The sequence below is a fragment of the Gasterosteus aculeatus genome, chromosome 5 (assembly GCF_964276395.1).
Source record: "Gasterosteus aculeatus chromosome 5, fGasAcu3.hap1.1, whole genome shotgun sequence".
NCBI classification, from domain to species: Eukaryota; Metazoa; Chordata; class Actinopteri; order Perciformes; family Gasterosteidae; genus Gasterosteus; species Gasterosteus aculeatus.
This window is the reverse complement of record NC_135692.1, coordinates 2,167,534-2,184,620: the sequence shown is the minus strand read 5'-3', so window position 1 is coordinate 2,184,620 and position 17,087 is coordinate 2,167,534. Positions and strand designations below refer to the sequence as shown.

The 17,087-nt window shown below is 42.4% G+C and overlaps 1 long non-coding RNA gene and 16 other non-coding genes across 17 annotated transcripts; all 17 read left to right on the top strand.

Annotated features, from left to right (window-relative positions):
* Positions 1 to 93: 93 nt before the first annotated feature.
* Positions 94 to 431, top strand: LOC144407991 (uncharacterized). Its single transcript, XR_013467733.1, has 2 exons — positions 94 to 191; positions 285 to 431. It is a non-coding gene; the product is annotated as an uncharacterized LOC144407991 (long non-coding RNA).
* A 10,873-nt stretch (positions 432 to 11,304) lies between these two features.
* Positions 11,305 to 11,376, top strand: trnaa-cgc (transfer RNA alanine (anticodon CGC)). The gene has a single exon. It is a non-coding gene; the product is annotated as a tRNA-Ala (tRNA).
* A 245-nt stretch (positions 11,377 to 11,621) lies between these two features.
* trnas-uga (transfer RNA serine (anticodon UGA)) lies at positions 11,622 to 11,703 on the top strand. Its single transcript has one exon. It is a non-coding gene; the product is annotated as a tRNA-Ser (tRNA).
* Positions 11,704 to 11,957: 254 nt separating this feature from the next.
* trnaa-cgc (transfer RNA alanine (anticodon CGC)) lies at positions 11,958 to 12,029 on the top strand. The gene has a single exon. It is a non-coding gene; the product is annotated as a tRNA-Ala (tRNA).
* A 245-nt stretch (positions 12,030 to 12,274) lies between these two features.
* On the top strand, positions 12,275 to 12,356 carry trnas-uga (transfer RNA serine (anticodon UGA)). The gene has a single exon. It is a non-coding gene; the product is annotated as a tRNA-Ser (tRNA).
* A 255-nt stretch (positions 12,357 to 12,611) lies between these two features.
* On the top strand, positions 12,612 to 12,683 carry trnaa-cgc (transfer RNA alanine (anticodon CGC)). Its single transcript has one exon. It is a non-coding gene; the product is annotated as a tRNA-Ala (tRNA).
* Positions 12,684 to 12,928: 245 nt separating this feature from the next.
* On the top strand, positions 12,929 to 13,010 carry trnas-uga (transfer RNA serine (anticodon UGA)). Its single transcript has one exon. It is a non-coding gene; the product is annotated as a tRNA-Ser (tRNA).
* Positions 13,011 to 13,565: 555 nt separating this feature from the next.
* Positions 13,566 to 13,644, top strand: trnas-uga (transfer RNA serine (anticodon UGA)). The gene has a single exon. It is a non-coding gene; the product is annotated as a tRNA-Ser (tRNA).
* Positions 13,645 to 13,898: 254 nt separating this feature from the next.
* Positions 13,899 to 13,970, top strand: trnaa-cgc (transfer RNA alanine (anticodon CGC)). Its single transcript has one exon. It is a non-coding gene; the product is annotated as a tRNA-Ala (tRNA).
* A 238-nt stretch (positions 13,971 to 14,208) lies between these two features.
* Positions 14,209 to 14,287, top strand: trnas-uga (transfer RNA serine (anticodon UGA)). Its single transcript has one exon. It is a non-coding gene; the product is annotated as a tRNA-Ser (tRNA).
* A 255-nt stretch (positions 14,288 to 14,542) lies between these two features.
* On the top strand, positions 14,543 to 14,614 carry trnaa-cgc (transfer RNA alanine (anticodon CGC)). The gene has a single exon. It is a non-coding gene; the product is annotated as a tRNA-Ala (tRNA).
* A 245-nt stretch (positions 14,615 to 14,859) lies between these two features.
* trnas-uga (transfer RNA serine (anticodon UGA)) lies at positions 14,860 to 14,941 on the top strand. Its single transcript has one exon. It is a non-coding gene; the product is annotated as a tRNA-Ser (tRNA).
* Positions 14,942 to 15,195: 254 nt separating this feature from the next.
* On the top strand, positions 15,196 to 15,267 carry trnaa-cgc (transfer RNA alanine (anticodon CGC)). Its single transcript has one exon. It is a non-coding gene; the product is annotated as a tRNA-Ala (tRNA).
* A 245-nt stretch (positions 15,268 to 15,512) lies between these two features.
* Positions 15,513 to 15,594, top strand: trnas-cga (transfer RNA serine (anticodon CGA)). The gene has a single exon. It is a non-coding gene; the product is annotated as a tRNA-Ser (tRNA).
* A 555-nt stretch (positions 15,595 to 16,149) lies between these two features.
* trnas-uga (transfer RNA serine (anticodon UGA)) lies at positions 16,150 to 16,228 on the top strand. Its single transcript has one exon. It is a non-coding gene; the product is annotated as a tRNA-Ser (tRNA).
* A 255-nt stretch (positions 16,229 to 16,483) lies between these two features.
* On the top strand, positions 16,484 to 16,555 carry trnaa-cgc (transfer RNA alanine (anticodon CGC)). Its single transcript has one exon. It is a non-coding gene; the product is annotated as a tRNA-Ala (tRNA).
* A 245-nt stretch (positions 16,556 to 16,800) lies between these two features.
* Positions 16,801 to 16,882, top strand: trnas-uga (transfer RNA serine (anticodon UGA)). The gene has a single exon. It is a non-coding gene; the product is annotated as a tRNA-Ser (tRNA).
* Positions 16,883 to 17,087: the final 205 nt, after the last annotated feature.

The following is a 17,087-nucleotide window of genomic DNA, read 5'->3' as shown; positions in this document are numbered from 1 at the left end:
ACGTTCCCCGTCTCCGGAATACTAAGGTCCGAAGCTCGGGATCTCAGTCACCCCTCTGTGGCACGTGACAATGGTTTGTGCCACTCAGGATCAGCCCACTGAGCGGGCACGGCCACTCCCACCAACACACCTGTGGCTCGTCTCTCATCAGGAGAGGTTGGGCATTTAAGCTGCCGAAGCCTCAGAAGCCGGTGCGAAGTCTTGTGCATGTTGCCATCACATTCTGAGCGTTCTCTTGATTTCCTGTTTCTGCCTACCTGTTATTGACCTCTCCTTTGTCCCAGACCTCGTTCACGCCTGCCTGACCCTCGACGGTACCTCTGCCTACCTCCGCGCTCCCGGCTTTCGACCCCTGCCCGTTCACCGGACCCTACCACGCCTGATCCTTGTCTGTACCCCGCTAATAAAACTGCGCTCTGCGCTTGAGTTCACTCTAGTCTCTTGTGGTGCGTTACATGTATATTCATCAGGTTTGTTGAGATGACTTCCCCGGGAACTAAACTGTTTTTTAGAGACAATTAAAGCGACAAAGGTGATTGTGTGAATTTTTACCTTGTCTAAAAAGTTGCACACTGACTGAGGGGAGCGAATAAGCTGTATAATCTTCTTATTCCATAATCAGTAGCCTCCAAACCGCTGAAAGCTAACTCACCCTGGACTAACATCATGCTGTCTCAAAGGATGCTAATTAATGTTTTACCATTCATCTATTCTCATCTCCTTTGCAGCCCTGTGCCATTCAGACTTCTCTTTATCCTCCGAGTCATTATTATTACGTACACGATTCCTCTATTTGTGCGTGATGAAACACATGTGCAATCCACTGGGGTCCAAATTTTAGGACCACCAACACAAGGGAGGATCTTTATCAAACTAAAAAAAAAACAGTAAATTAAAATAGGATACAGTAGCACATAAATTGGTCGAATGTCCAATTTTCACGCCGATCCCAGTTGTACATTTAGTTGATGGACAGAACACACTGACTACAGCTGTACAGGGAAGTACCATGAATGAAGCCTCATAAATTAATGAGGTTACCCTAGCTTAGCATTGAATCCGAATCAGCAAAAAACTGTTAGCATGTCTCTTTTCTTAAAAAGGGTCATATCATGCTTGGATTTAAGTTCACACGTATATGTTTATGTTTATGTATATATACATATATATATAATGTATAAACAGAGTCCCTCTTCCAAAAAAGAAAAAATAATAGAAAAATAAAGGTAGTTCTCCAGCCGTGGGCCGAGGTGCTTACATCTCAGTTTGTGGGTTGGTGGGCACTCTGGCTACTTCCTAACATGTTTCTTCATACTGATGGAGTTACTTTCACCAAGTAAGAGACAAGCTAGCTGTTGGCAATATCTCAGAATAAAAACAGGAAGCTGGTATGAATGTTTTTTGTTTAAAGAACTACTTTCTACTACATTTACAGCTAAACATAGCTCGTTAATGCAGCTGATCATTCCAAATAAAATACTTGTAAAGAAGCGTTTTGCCTTCCAAATTACCATATAAGTGACTGCTTGAACTTGAGATTTTAGTTTAACAAGGCTCCCTAGATCAGTGTTACCAGCTGTTGCACCGTGTGTGATAACACTGTACCTGTTTCAAAATTATCTGATAGCATGTATTTATTTATTATATATATATATATATATATATATATATATATATATATATATATATATATATATATAGAAAGTTTTTAGAGTCTGTTTACTCTGTAAACAACTTACTTTTCCTGTAATAGGGGTCAAAACTCTTCCGTGTTGAAACACATAACTTAAACTGTGAATCCAAGACTTATAACTTAAACTTTAAAACAACGGTGCTTTTGTCAACACCATGTTTGTCTCTTACAGACTCTTCTGTTTAGTAGTAGTAGTAGGCTGCTTATTTGATCAACTGTTACCTAATGAAACACAGTCAAATAACAATACAGAGGGATTTAAATCTTATTTATTGACAAGAAAGCAGTGGAAAAAGACGTGATTTTCCCCCCTGATATTAAGTTTGTCATTGTGGTGGCGGGGTGTGGAGCGTCAACAACGGCTGTACAACAGAGGGGCCAAGCTGAGACAATTTACACCGGGAGAAAAATTACTTGTATTGCTTCCTTCGTCCAAAACTACTAGCCAAGGGCTACTGGCAGATTCCCTTGTCGCCGGAGTCCAGGGAAAAGACAGCTTTCCCCACTCCGTTTGGGTTATACCAATTCACCACTCTTCCCTTTGGGATGTTCGGTTCCCCAGCCACTTTTCAACGCCTCATGGACCAGGTGATGCATCCGCACACTGCATATGCTCCTGCCAACCTGGATGATGTCATCATTTACAGCACCATGTGGGCGGAGCATGTGCGGCGGGTGGGCGTGGTGCTGGAGTCCCTGAGGCAGGCCGGGCTCACCGCCAACCCGGGGAAGTGTGCAGTTGCGCGGAGGGAGGTACGGTATCTGGGGTACCACTTGGGCGGGGGGCAGGTGCGCCCTCAGGTAGACAAAACTGCAGCCATCGCAGCCTGCCAAGACAAAAAAAGAGGTGAGGCAGTTTTTGGGGCTGCCGGGTTACTACAGGAGGTTCATTCCGGCGAGCTGACCAGCCCCTTGACTGACCTGACCTGGAAAGGTGCCTCAGATCCGGTCCAGTGGACGGAGCGGTGCCAGTGGGCGGTTGAGGAGGTGAAACAGGCCCTCTGTGGGGAACCACTTCTCCATACACCTAACTTCTTTCTCCCTTTTAGCCTGCAGACTGATGCGTCGAACAGAGGGCCGTTTTGTCCCAGCAGGTGCAGGGGGTGGACCGCCCGGTCCTCTACATCAGCCGGAAGCTGTCGGAGAGAGAGGCCAGGTCCAGTACGGTGAAGAAGGAGTACCTGGCCATACGGTGGGCGGTCGACTCCCTGCGTTACTACCTCCTGGGATGCCATTTCACCCTCTGTTCGGACCATGCTCCGCTGCAGTGGCTCCACCGCATGAAGGATGCCAACGCCCGGATCACTTGGTGGTATCTAGCTCTATAGCCTTTTATCTTCAAAGTGGTCCATAGTGAGCAGGACTTGGAGCGAGAGACTGAGACAGACGCTCAGGGGCGAGGCCGAGGAGCGGAGGCGACGAGTGACCAAACCAGTCTAAAATAAAAGCCTGTTGTTACTCCCACCTGTGTGTCCGAGTGTCCCTCTCCGGAACCCGCGGAGATAGCTCCAGCACCGCTACAGTCATCTATCCCTTTGTGGGTCACACACAGTCAGCGCGGCCCGTCTTCTCTGTTTATGAAGAAGGACCAGTAGTCATCTTGATGTTACCCATTGTTTGGTGTTTGCTGACTGCTTTTTTGAATCTTCAAGTTCAATCATATTATGAACGTCACCATGTTTCTTTTGCAGCCAATGCTGAATGCTGAGGAGTTGAGATGTCAAGATGCCGGATACATTTAAGGCAGTACCACCAATCTGTCAATCACCACAAGCCCACCCTAAAGCATACAAGGCTTTATGGTCTATGTTACTTTAACTTCACCGTAATCTACACAATGAACATCATGTTGTATTGAAGAAGACTACAATCTAGAGCTCTAATTTCATATTGTTCACATTACTTTGAGCAAATGATGACCAATGGCAGTTACACAATATTTGAAATAATATATGTTGTATGTCCCTAACATATGATAATGATAAGTGCGTCAACACTGTACCTGAATCAGACGTGGGGCATAAAAAGTATATATAAACCAAAGCCACAATGAGCAGCGTATAAACTTTCATCCAAATTGGGCTGGACAAGCCATTAAAACGCACTTTTGATATTGCACTTCCAATGTCTGTGTGTGTATTTTATTATTACACTGGGTTTACAGCAACTTACATGACATAATACATAATGTATATTGTGTATTGCATCATTCAGGCACAGATATGCGCTTCAGGGAGAGAAATACTGCATATGTCAGATTCAGACCTTATCTTTTCTTTGATTCTGTCTCCGCAGAGGGTACTGGGTAATTTCAGCATTGCACCACATCCTTTGACGTCTCGCATATCAGCCTTTAATGAAAACGATGCATCATCTCATCGGGGCTAGTGGAGTAATACGGCCCAAACCAATGATACAATTATAGTTGTATCTCAAAATATTATGCGGAAGACACATGTAATGGGTCGCTGAACTGTGATTTCTCACAGAATACACAATGATAGTCATTACAGACTGTGCACAGCTGTGCACACACACACATAGATATTAGCCTTTAGAGCTCTAAAACAAACCTGTTCTTATGTTGCATTACATACATGAAACGGGAGACTGTGGGTGAGTGGGGAGCACGGTTGTCCTCCAATCAGAGGGTTGTGAGTTTGATCGCAGGCCTGGCTAACCCGCATGTCGATGTGTCCTTGGGCAAGACATTGCTCCTGTATCTGCGACTACAGTGTGTGGATGTTAGTTACTGATGTGCGGGTGTCACTGTGTATGGTTCTCCATCAGTGTGTGAATGGGTGTCATGTAGTGTTAGAGCGTTTTGAGTGGTCAGAAGACTAGAAAAGCGCTATACAAGTACAGACCATTTACATTTCCTCCAACGTCTGCAGCTGTTTTAACAGCTCAGGGAGTTTTGCTGCACAGTTGGTAGCCAAAGCCACAAAGGCTAAAGTGTGGCAGGAAACCGTAACTGCTGCCAGTATGGAGACCTTCACCCTTCTGTCTTTCCTGCAATCCTTAACCTGGATTTTTTAGCAAACAGATGGACTACTATCTGGTTGCTCTATAAATGGCTGTAGCCCACAGCTCTGCAGAAAATGCACATCACCTGCGTGTCGTATGGTTTTAACAACTACGCTGATGTAGGAAGCCAGAGTCTTGAGTATAATGGCAGCAATCTTTGGTCCTGACCAGTGGCGCCAATGCGGAAGTATCTTAAAAAGTGCATCCTCTCTTAAGAGCAGACTCAAAATGAGTCTTATGGTATTGAAGTCTATGAGAAAATGACACTCGCTTCATCTCTTACCTCAATCGACAATACAGGTTCAGGTCGCAATCTCTAGTTACATATCTTCTTCGATTCACAATAATGTTTGTTTTGTTCCTTTTGGTCAATATAGAGTCAAATAGACCATAAAGTAAAGTATGCTTTGGGTTACTTTGGCCACAGGCTTAATGTGACTGATTGTTAGCTGCTTGTTGCCAGAGATGTATATGGCGTCCCTGCGTCGATCTTGAGCATTTCAAAATGGCAACTTCTGCCTGTGGCAACAGACGACTTGTGCAGCACCAACTGTGTGTGTGACACAGAGGGTCGGGACGTAGAGCAGACATTGTCTCACGTCAACATGGACAGTGAGAGTCAATGATTGTTGCATACCCGAAAGACTTTTCCAGGGAAATGTTGTCGCCCTCACAAATGATTTTTTTGTAACCGAAGTAACAAAACAAGGCTCGAATGGTGGCAGAGAACCAGTCTATGTTTTTTCTATTTTTAAAATGTGTTAGGTAAGCTTGTGGACTCGATAATCGCCAGGCTGCTAGCTTAAAAATTGTGTACCAACAACAGTTGATAATGATAATTTTGAGGGGCCGTCTCTTAGGGAAGGATCGGAGGGACAGGTTTTGAATGTTGCCGACTTGGCAGCTTTTCACATTAGATTCATCAACTTTGCTGCATTGCTAGTACCTTTCATTGTGAAACAGTTGGTGACACTGGGGGGGTACTCCTCCTACGTTAAACAAACCCCAGCTGTAAACAGCATCATATCTACCAGAGGGATTTAGATTTAAAACACACACAGGAAATGTTGGGTGTCATTTAAAGGTGGCTTAAGTTTGATCACAAAATGTAAATACAGATATTAAAGTAAAAGAAATTCCACAGAAATTAACTAAAGATTTAAAATATAAGATTATTTCTTCAATATTATCAGAAAACATCCGCAAATCATTCAACAGATTTTTGTGATTAATGGCTTAAATACTGATTTAAAAAGCAAATAACAAAGTAGGCTTTTGATTCGTGCCTTAGCTTCTTTCCCAAAAATGTGTAGCCATGGCAACCAATCTAGCAGTGGTGCCTACACCACAAGGCTACATGTACAGTACAACTCCCCCCACCCCCCCTCTCAAAAAATGTTCCATTTCAAGATTGAACATTTGAATGCAGTTTCATAAAGATGTCTCAGATGATGATAAACATCACCCAGCAGTGCAGGGTTACTGATACATTACAGTACCAACAAGTTCTCACCTCCATCATTTTGGTGGCCCATCAAGATCTAATTCCTAAGAAGTATCTGGTTTTCAACTAAATCCAGTGTCAAACTATCTGCCTTATTTCAGAGAACCGCAGAATATTTCTGCTGATAAAGAGAAAGAGAAGAGTCCACAGAGGGAGGAGGTCAGGATGGACGGTGGGGTCGAATAAAAACGAGACTCTCTCTCAGGAGATTGCTCTAAATGTTCTATGTGTAAAAGCTAATTACTCTAATTTGAACCTTGACAAGACTGAACTTCTTTTCCTTCCAAGGAAAGGCTTTCCCACCAACGACAACTTTGACAACTCCGTCCTCACCTCCCCTGCTGCTAGGAACTTCGGTTTGACACTCAACAGTCAACTTTCCCTCACTGCTTCTATCAGCGCTAACATTCCAGCAGCAACACGTTACATACATACGGTACATGCTGCACAACATCAGGAGAACACAGCGCAGTTCTGGTCATCTAACGCCTTGACTATTGTAACATCCTCCTAGCAGGTCTGATCTGCAGCGCACCCAGAATGCAGCAGCTCCACTGCTGTTTAAATTCACCCTCATTCCTCCACACCATCACGCTCCCTTTACTGGTCACCAGTCCTCTCCCTTCACTGGTAACCAGTCCTCTCCCTTCACTGGTAACCAGTCCGCTCCCTTCACTGGTAACCAGTCCGCTCCCTTCACTGGTAACCAGTCCTCTCCCTTCACTGGTAACCAGTCCTCTCCCTTCACTGCAGAGCTAAACAACAACATCCGACTGTTTACTGTCCTGCCTCTTAAATGGTGGAATGGGACCACAATGACATGCAGACAGCAGAAAGTTCTGCTTCTGACACGAATTAACAACATACCTGGAAGTAGCACTTATGATGGCTCTTACTTATAGCACTTTAGTTTTGCTTTCTTGAATAAATCGTACTTTATTGGTCATTGTTTTTCAGGTTATTTTCTGTTATTTACTCATTTTAAGTTGCTTCGGATAAAAGCGTCAGCGTTTAATGTAATTGTACTTCTCTCTTCATTTATTCCCTCAGTGTTTGGTGTAAATCTGTAGTTTCAAGACTCTTCGATGCATGATGTTGACTTAGTGTTTATTATGTTATAGATCATCTTAGGAGCCGCGTACAGCCTCTCTGGGTCACTCTCCACATTACGAGTCTGGTGACTTTCACTTCGGTTGCGAAAAAAACAAAATGGCGACGGCATTCAAATTGCCGAACCCGAGGCAAATCATCAGTCCACGAGCCATTGGTTGACGTCACAATGAAGTCCACTTCTTATACATAGTCAAGCAGCTCTGCAGCTCGAGGTCAGCCAGTGGACAGCAGGTCGTTAAAAGAATTAATAATCAAGCCCACACTCAGCATACCTTAACAGCTGTGCCAGCAGCTTGGAAATAATACCTTGATTTCTTATTTTATTACCTTTTTTGCAGTCTCACTTTTTTTTTTTTTCTTGGAATCTAATTAACAGAAGGAAGTAGCGCTGTGGCACCGCGTGCATCAATTATTCATTGTGGTTTCTCTTTTTTTTTACAACGGATTCCTGGGAGTTCCTGCGAATATTAAAGACCCGCGAGCAGCCGACCGGCCAGATGTGTGACTGCTGTCACATGACAGATCTCCTCTCCTCTATTCGCCTCCTCTGCCAGGCAGCTGCAAACAGGCTGTTGACCCAAGTCTTGTTGATTAGTCACATAAGGCTGAAAGGCCACTGGATAGGAAATGTTCATTATTATGTTCATTATTATTTATGGTATTCAAAAAGAGGAGAGAAATGCTTCTCAAGCTTTATTTCAGGATTTCGCCGTCTGGTTTTACATTCCAAAGGCTTCGTAACCGTCTAGCATGTTGCGTGTTGAGAGTAGAAAGTGTCCTGGTCGGCACTGAATTCTAAATAGAAACAGTGCCGCTGGTGTATTATTTAAGTGCAGAGCAGTTCATGGCCTGTGCACATGCTACATGCTTTCCTGACTCATGAGTTTGTTTGCTGTCCAGCCCCTCTGCATAAGTCGATCAATTATGTAGCTGAGTGCTTTGCAGGAGCAGCAGTTCCTCTGCATGTATGTGGCCAGGGGGTGTGAGGGACCCAGGCACACGTGAAGCTGGCAGAGCAGGTAAAGTGGGAAAGTAGGGACTTTACCCACACAAGATATTTGCAAATTAGGATGGGTAACAACAACCAACAGAGTGACTCAGAATAACTAAATAAACACAACATAATTGTTCTAAAGAGTAAGTTCAAAGCCACATACGCGTTCTATTGGCGAAAGACACGCCCGACGTCCCCCCATCTCCTGTCTGTTGGCTAATTGCAGAGGGTGAGACGTTCCTCATCTGTGGGTCTGATGTGAAGGCTTCTGGCAACACCCCTCTGGCTGTTGCAGAATGGAACAGTCCGATCATCCACTTGACCTGTGACAGGAAAATGAAAACTACTACCCTTACTGCTTGAATTTGTTTACGATGATATAAATAAAATATTACGTGATTTGGGCTTTCACGTAGAGGCTAAATTATGAGTAGATTGTTAATTTCATACAATATACATACATTTAGGCATGAGGCAAATTAGTGACATTTAGGCATAATTGGGCATAATGGTGGTTCAACAAATTGAGTTGCTATTGCTGAACCAGAGTTTGTAAAGATATATGAACTTATAATAATTGAAAGACAACATATATCAACTTACTTAATATAAGTTTATTTAGAAGAAGAATTGGATTTTCCTGAATACATTATTAACTTTCAGCATTGTGAAATGCAAATGACATTATCTTTGTGGTGACATGTAGTCTATGCCCACATATCAGCAGTGGAAGCAAGCAGTAATTGGGGTAGTGGTTAGACTTATGCTCTGTCCCCACGTACGACATTGCATACACAGGCTCCACTCATGCAACCCCCCACAGTACTGACATAACTGACAGCACACTCCAGGTTAATAAATATTCTTCTAATTTGTATCTCCTGTTTTTCCGAACCATCAGGGATTTCTGTGGAATGTCAGTCAGACTATTTTGTGAAAAGGCCGACCACTCACAGAAATGCCACCCACTAGATCTTTTTTAAAGATAACGTGAATGTTTGCACTTTTTGAATCTGGACAGAAAACACGATCTATTCATTTGTGTACATGTTAATTCACTGTGAGTCACCAAATGGCCAAACGACAATCTCTGTGCTGAATATTGTTTGCTCTGGGCTGCTGCATTTCAGTGATCATGTGGGATTATATCCCATCAAATGAACAGGAAATCACTCAGCAGTGTGATTCAGGCTGTTAAATGTGTGTGTGTGTGTGTGTGTGTGTGTAAGACACACTTAACATTTAACAATGTGCAGAACTGGATAATTCAAAAGTAGTGTATTGCACACTTTTATTTATACAGCCTAGTTTATGCTTCTGCGTTTTCAGTGAGTCGCAAGGACACGCAGACCCTTGCGTGTCCCTTGAGTGTCCCTTGCGTGCCTTTTCACAACTCCTTGCGTGTTTGCGTGCGTCGACCCATTTTTCTAGGCTTGCGTCAAAAGCAAAGCAAGCCTCCCGCAGCGCACAAGGCTGTGATTGGTCTGCTAACTCCAACCTTTATGGAGTTTCACATTTCCCTTTTCATAGCACAATACCGCCATTATTAAAACCAAGAATGTTTACGAGAGGACGGATCAGATTGAAGAGCTTTTGTCCAAAGAAATGCGTAAATATGACCACTTCTACAAGACATTGGCGGACTATAAGGACGTGCGGATGGCCGCTAATTCATGGAGGGAGATTGCCGCAAAGTTGTGGAGGAAAACACGGCACAAATGTGTCCTTGATGAAAAGCAGCAGTGTGGATGCACGGGGCAATAAAGTCTCTGATAAATAAATAAACAAACCAACAACTTCCACACACAAAGACGTGACTCTCTAGGTCAGATTCAACAAAAAATGTTACTCCACCTGTTGTTCTGGAGGTGAATTGCTCTGCAACACACGCAAGACTTTTAGAACCATGAATTAAAATAAGTGTGTCGACACGATGGTGCGTAAAGACGCAGACGCATGCACCAGCCTTTACAGTTCAGAAAAAAATAGCAAATCCCAATATCAGATCCTGGCTAGGATCCCAGTACTTTGATGTGTAAAGGCTGATGGCTAAACGAATCAAAAACATTAATGGCACCAACCCCATCTGGTATGATACGTTATATCATTCTAAGATTAAGGGCCCACATAGGGCAACCATTACATTGTATTGTCGGTAACAGAACACTAGAAGTATTCATTTTGCATTTTATTTTAAATAATGTTCAATAATGTGACCTACTAAATTATCAGAATTCCCCAAAGAGTTAAAGTAATAACAAAAACGACTTCCACTTACAACTTTGTTTGGAGTTTCTAACAACACATCATTGCATTCATCTGGAAATAGAATGCACCCTGTTTTATATTATATATTTATTAGGCAAGTATGATATGGGCCTCTATAAATACATAAAAAATGATCTTACGTCTTAGAGTATGTGTTATGTTTAGGGCCGTCAAAGTCAACGCGTTAATCTCCACCACTGTGGCCCTAAAAGAAGAGAAAAAGAGCACCAACTATAATTTACCAAGTACATACCACACCCTTACCTAACTATGTGTGTTCCAGAATTGTTCACATGGCAATCTATATATCAGCCACTTAGCCAGTATCTGATATTCGTGAAAAGTCGATTTTATTTTCAACATTGTGGGTTGTTGTGGCCGAGAGGTTAAGGCGATGGACTTGAAATCTGTTGGGGTCTCCCCGCGCACGTTCGAGTCCTGCAAGCAACGAAACTCACTTTAGAGCGCTCTGGTCTGAGCAAAGAGTAATTTTTTGAGTCATTTTTTGATATCCATACGTTAAAGTCCCACTTTGAAAGTCCAAATTCCCAAGGATTTTTATTTAAAGTGACGCATTCAGTCTTCCCAAGTTGGCTTTCTGCCAGTCATAGTAGGTTTTCCCTTGGAAACGTCCCCATTCATTCTTCTTTTCTTACACTTTTTCCTTTATATAAGGAAAATAAAGTAATTTTTGCCAATTTGGCAGGGGATGTAGCTCAGTGGTAGAGCGCATGCTTCGCATGTATGAGGTCCTGGGTTCAATCCCCAGCATCTCCATTAGATATTATGCTCAAATTTAAAAGGTGTTTCTGCTAAGTTGTTGGGAAATCTCATGATATGAGGAGCCATCAAATGTACCGTCCAACAAGGGAAAAAAAGCACCAACTATAATTTACCAAGTAAATACCACACCCTTACCTAATTATGTGTGTTCCAGAATTGTTCACATGGCAGTCTATATATCAGCCACTTAGCCAGTATCTGATATTCGTGAAAAGTCGATTTTATTTTCAACATTGTGGGTTGTTGTGGCCGAGAGGTTAAGGCGATGGACTTGAAATCCATTGGGGTCTCCCCGCGCAGGTTCGAGTCCTGCCAGCAACGAAAATAGCTTTAGAGCGCTCTGGTCCAAGCAAAGAGTAATTCTTGAGTCATTTTTTGATCTCCATACGTTAAAGTCCAACTTTGAAAGTCCAAATTCCCAAGGATTTTTATTTAAAGTGATGCATTCAGTCTTCCCAAGTTGGCTTTCTGCCAGTCATAGTAGGTTTTCGCTTGGAAACATCGGCATTCATTCTTTTTTTCTCACACTTCTTCCTTTATATACGGAAAACAAAGTAATTTTTGCCAATTTTGCAGGGGATGGAGCTCAGTGGTAGAGCGCATGCTTCGCATGTATGAGGTCCTGGGTTCAGTCCCCAGCATCTCCATTAGATATTATGCTCAAATTTAAAAGGTGTTTCTGCTAAGTTGTTGGGAAATCTCATGATATGAGGAGCCATCAAATGTACTGTCCAACAAGGGAAAAAAAGCACCAACTATAATTTACCAGGTAAATACCACACCCTTACCTAATTATGTGTGTTCCAGAATTGTTCACATGGCAGTCTACACATCAGCCACTTAGCCAGTATTTGATATTTGCGAAAAGTCGATTTTATTTTCAACATTGTGGGTCGTTGTGGCCGAGAGGTTAAGGCGATGGACTTGAAATCCATTGGGGTCTCCCCGCGCAGGTTCGAGTCCTGCCAGCAACGAAATTCACTTTAGAGCGCTCTGGTCTGAGCAAAGAGTCATTTTTTGAGTCATTTTGTGATCTCCATACGTTAAAGTCCCACTTTGAAAGTCCAAATTCCCAAGGATTTTTATTTAAAGTGATGCATTCAGTCTTCCCAAGTTGGCTTTCTGCCAGTCATAGTAGGTTTTCGCTTGGAAACATCGGCATTCATTCTTTTTTTCTCACACTTCTTCCTTTATATACGGAAAACAAAGTAATTTTTGCCAATTTTGCAGGGGATGTAGCTCAGTGGTAGAGCGCATGCTTCGCATGTATGAGGTCCTGGGTTCAATCCCCAGCATCTCCATTAGATATTATGCTCAAATTTAAAAGGTGTTTCTGCTAAGTTGTTGGGAAATCTCATGATATGAGGAGCCATCAAATGTACCGTCCAACAAGGGAAAAAAAGCACCAACTATAATTTACCAAGTAAATACCACACCCTTACCTAATTATGTGTGTTCCAGAATTGTTCACATGGCAGTCTATATATCAGCCACTTATCCAGTATCTGATATTTCCGAAAAGTTGATTTTATTTTCAACATTGTGGGTTGTTGTGGCCGAGATGTTAAGGCGATGGACTTGAAATCCATTGGGGTCTCCCCGCGCAGGTTCGAGTCCTGCCAGCAACGAAATTCACCTTAGAGCGCTCCGTTCCCAGCAAAGAGTAATTTTTGAGTAATTTTTTGATCTCCACACGTCAAAGTCCAACTTTGAAAGTCCAAATTCCCAAGGATTTTTATTTAAAGTGATGCATTCAGTCTTCCCAAGTTGGCTTTCTGCCAGTCATAGTAGGTTTTCCCTTGGAAACGTCCCCATTCATTCTTCTTCTCTCACACTTTTTCCTTTATATACGGAAAATAAAGCAATTTTTGCCAATTTTGCAGGGGATGTAGCTCAGTGGTAGAGCGCATGTATGAGGTCCTGGGTTCAATCCCCGGCATCTCCATTAGATATTATGCTGAAATTTAAAAGGTGTTTCTGCTAAGTTGTAGGAAAATCTGATGATATGAGGAGCCATCAAATGTACCGTCCAACAAGGGAAAAAAAGCACCAACTATAATTTACCAAGTAAATACCACATCCTTACCTAATTATGTGTGTTCCAGAATTGTTCACATGGCAGTCTATATATCAGCCACTTAGCCAGTATCTGATATTTGTGAAAAGTCGATTTTATTTTCAACATTGTGGCCGAGAGGTTAAGGCGATGGACTTGAAATCCATTGGGGTCTCCCCGCGCAGGTTCGAGTCCTGCCAGCAACGAAATTCACCTTAGAGCGCTCCGTTCCCAGCAAAGAGTATTTTTTGAGTAATTTTTTGATATCCACACGTCAAAGTCCAGCTTTGAAAGTCCAAATTCCCAAGGATTTTTATTTAAAGTGATGCATTCAGTCTTCCCAAGTTGGCTTTCTGCCAGTCATAGTAGGTTTTCCCTTGGAAACGTCCCCATTCATTCTTCTTTTCTCACACTTTTTCCTTTATATACGGAAAATAAAGCAATTTTTGCCAATTTTGCAGGGGATGTAGCTCAGTGGTAGAGCGCATGCTTCGCATGTATGAGGTCCTGGGTTCAATCCCCGGCATCTCCATTAGATATTATGCTCAAATTTAAAAGGTGTTTCTGCTAAGTTGTTGGGAAATCTGATGATATGAGGAGCCATCAAATGTACCGTCCAACAAGGGAAAAAAAGCACCAACTATAATTTACCAAGTAAATACCACATCCTTACCTAATTATGTGTGTTCCAGAATTGTTCACATGGCAGTCTATATATCAGCCACTTAGCCAGTATCTGATATTTGTGAAAAGTCGATTTTATTTTCAACATTGTGGCCGAGAGGTTAAGGCGATGGACTTGAAATCCTTTGGGGTCTCCCCGCGCAGGTTCGAGTCCTGCCAGCAACGAAATTCACTTTAGAGCGCTCTGGTCTGAGCAAAGAGTCATTTTTTGAGTCATTTTGTGATCTCCATACGTTAAAGTCCCACTTTGAAAGTCCAAATTCCCAAGGATTTTTATTTAAAGTGATGCATTCAGTCTTCCCAAGTTGGCTTTCTGCCAGTCATAGTAGGTTTTCGCTTGGAAACATCGGCATTCATTCTTTTTTTCTCACACTTCTTCCTTTATATACGGAAAACAAAGTAATTTTTGCCAATTTTGCAGGGGATGTAGCTCAGTGGTAGAGCGCATGCTTCGCATGTATGAGGTCCTGGGTTCAATCCCCAGCATCTCCATTAGATATTATGCTCAAATTTAAAAGGTGTTTCTGCTAAGTTGTTGGGAAATCTCATGATATGAGGAGCCATCAAATGTACCGTCCAACAAGGGAAAAAAAGCACCAACTATAATTTACCAAGTAAATACCACACCCTTACCTAATTATGTGTGTTCCAGAATTGTTCACATGGCAGTCTACATATCAGCCACTTATCCAGTATCTGATATTTCCGAAAAGTCGATTTTATTTTCAACATTGTGGGTTGTTGTGGCCGAGAGGTTAAGGCGATGGACTTGAAATCCATTGGGGTCTCCCCGCGCAGGTTCGAGTCCTGCCAGCAACGAAATTCACCTTAGAGCGCTCCGTTCCCAGCAAAGAGTAACTTTTGAGTAATTTTTTGATATCCACACGTCAAAGTCCAGCTTTGAAAGTCCAAATTCCCAAGGATTTTTATTTAAAGTGATGCATTCAGTCTTCCCAAGTTGGCTTTCTGCCAGTCATAGTAGGTTTTCCCTTGGAAACGTCCCCATTCATTCTTCTTTTCTCACACTTTTTCCTTTATATACGGAAAATAAAGCAATTTTAGCCAATTTTGCAGGGGATGTAGCTCAGTGGTAGAGCGCATGCTTCGCATGTATGAGGTCCTGGGTTCAATCCCCGGCATCTCCATTAGATATTATGCTGAAATTTAAAAGGTGTTTCTGCTAAGTTGTTGGGAAATCTGATGATATGAGGAGCCATCAAATGTACCGTCCAACAAGGGAAAAAAAGCACCAACTATAATTTACCAAGTAAATACCACATCCTTACCTAATTATGTGTGTTCCAGAATTGTTCACATGGCAGTCTATATATCAGCCACTTAGCCAGTATCTGATATTTGTGAAAAGTCGATTTTATTTTCAACATTGTGGGTTGTTGTGGCCGAGAGGTTAAGGCGATGGACTCGAAATCCATTGGGGTCTCCCCGCGCAGGTTCGAGTCCTGCCAGCAACGAAAATCACCTTAGAGCGCTCCGTTCCGAGCAAAGAGCAATTTTTGAGTCATTTTTTGATCTCCACACGTCAAAGTCCAGCTTTGAAAGTCCAAATTCGCAAGGATTTTTATTTAAAGTGATGCATTCAGTCTTCCCAAGTTGGCTTTCTGCCAGTCATAGTAGGTTTTCCCTTGGAAACGTCCCCATTCATTCTTCTTTTCTCACACTTTTTCCTTTATATACGGAAAATAAAGCAATTTTTGCCAATTTTGCAGGGGATGTAGCTCAGTGGTAGAGCGCATGTATGAGGTCCTGGGTTCAATCCCCGGCATCTCCATTAGATATTATGCTGAAATTTAAAAGGTGTTTCTGCTAAGTTGTTGGGAAATCTGATGATATGAGGAGCCATCAAATGTACCGTCCAACAAGGGAAAAAAAGCACCAACTATAATTTACCAAGTAAATACCACATCCTTACCTAATTATGTGTGTTCCAGAATTGTTCACATGGCAGTCTATATATCAGCCACTTAGCCAGTATCTGATATTTGTGAAAAGTCGATTTTATTTTCAACATTGTGGCCGAGAGGTTAAGGCGATGGACTTGAAATCCTTTGGGGTCTCCCCGCGCAGGTTCGAGTCCTGCCAGCAACGAAATTCACTTTAGAGCGCTCTGGTCTGAGCAAAGAGTCATTTTTTGAGTCATTTTGTGATCTCCATACGTTAAAGTCCCACTTTGAAAGTCCAAATTCCCAAGGATTTTTATTTAAAGTGATGCATTCAGTCTTCCCAAGTTGGCTTTCTGCCAGTCATAGTAGGTTTTCGCTTGGAAACATCGGCATTCATTCTTTTTTTCTCACACTTCTTCCTTTATATACGGAAAACAAAGTAATTTTTGCCAATTTTGCAGGGGATGTAGCTCAGTGGTAGAGCGCATGCTTCGCATGTATGAGGTCCTGGGTTCAATCCCCAGCATCTCCATTAGATATTATGCTCAAATTTAAAAGGTGTTTCTGCTAAGTTGTTGGGAAATCTCATGATATGAGGAGCCATCAAATGTACCGTCCAACAAGGGAAAAAAAGCACCAACTATAATTTACCAAGTAAATACCACACCCTTACCTAATTATGTGTGTTCCAGAATTGTTCACATGGCAGTCTATATATCAGCCACTTATCCAGTATCTGATATTTCCGAAAAGTCGATTTTATTTTCAACATTGTGGGTTGTTGTGGCCGAGAGGTTAAGGCGATGGACTTGAAATCCATTGGGGTCTCCCCGCGCAGGTTCGAGTCCTGCCAGCAACGAAATTCACCTTAGAGCGCTCCGTTCCCAGCAAAGAGTAATTTTTGAGTAATTTTTTGATATCCACACGTCAAAGTCCAGCTTTGAAAGTCCAAATTCCCAAGGATTTTTATTTAAAGTGATGCATTCAGTCTTCCCAAGTTGGCTTTCTGCCAGTCATAGTAGGTTTTCCCTTGGAAACGTCCCCATTCATTCTTCTTTTCTCAC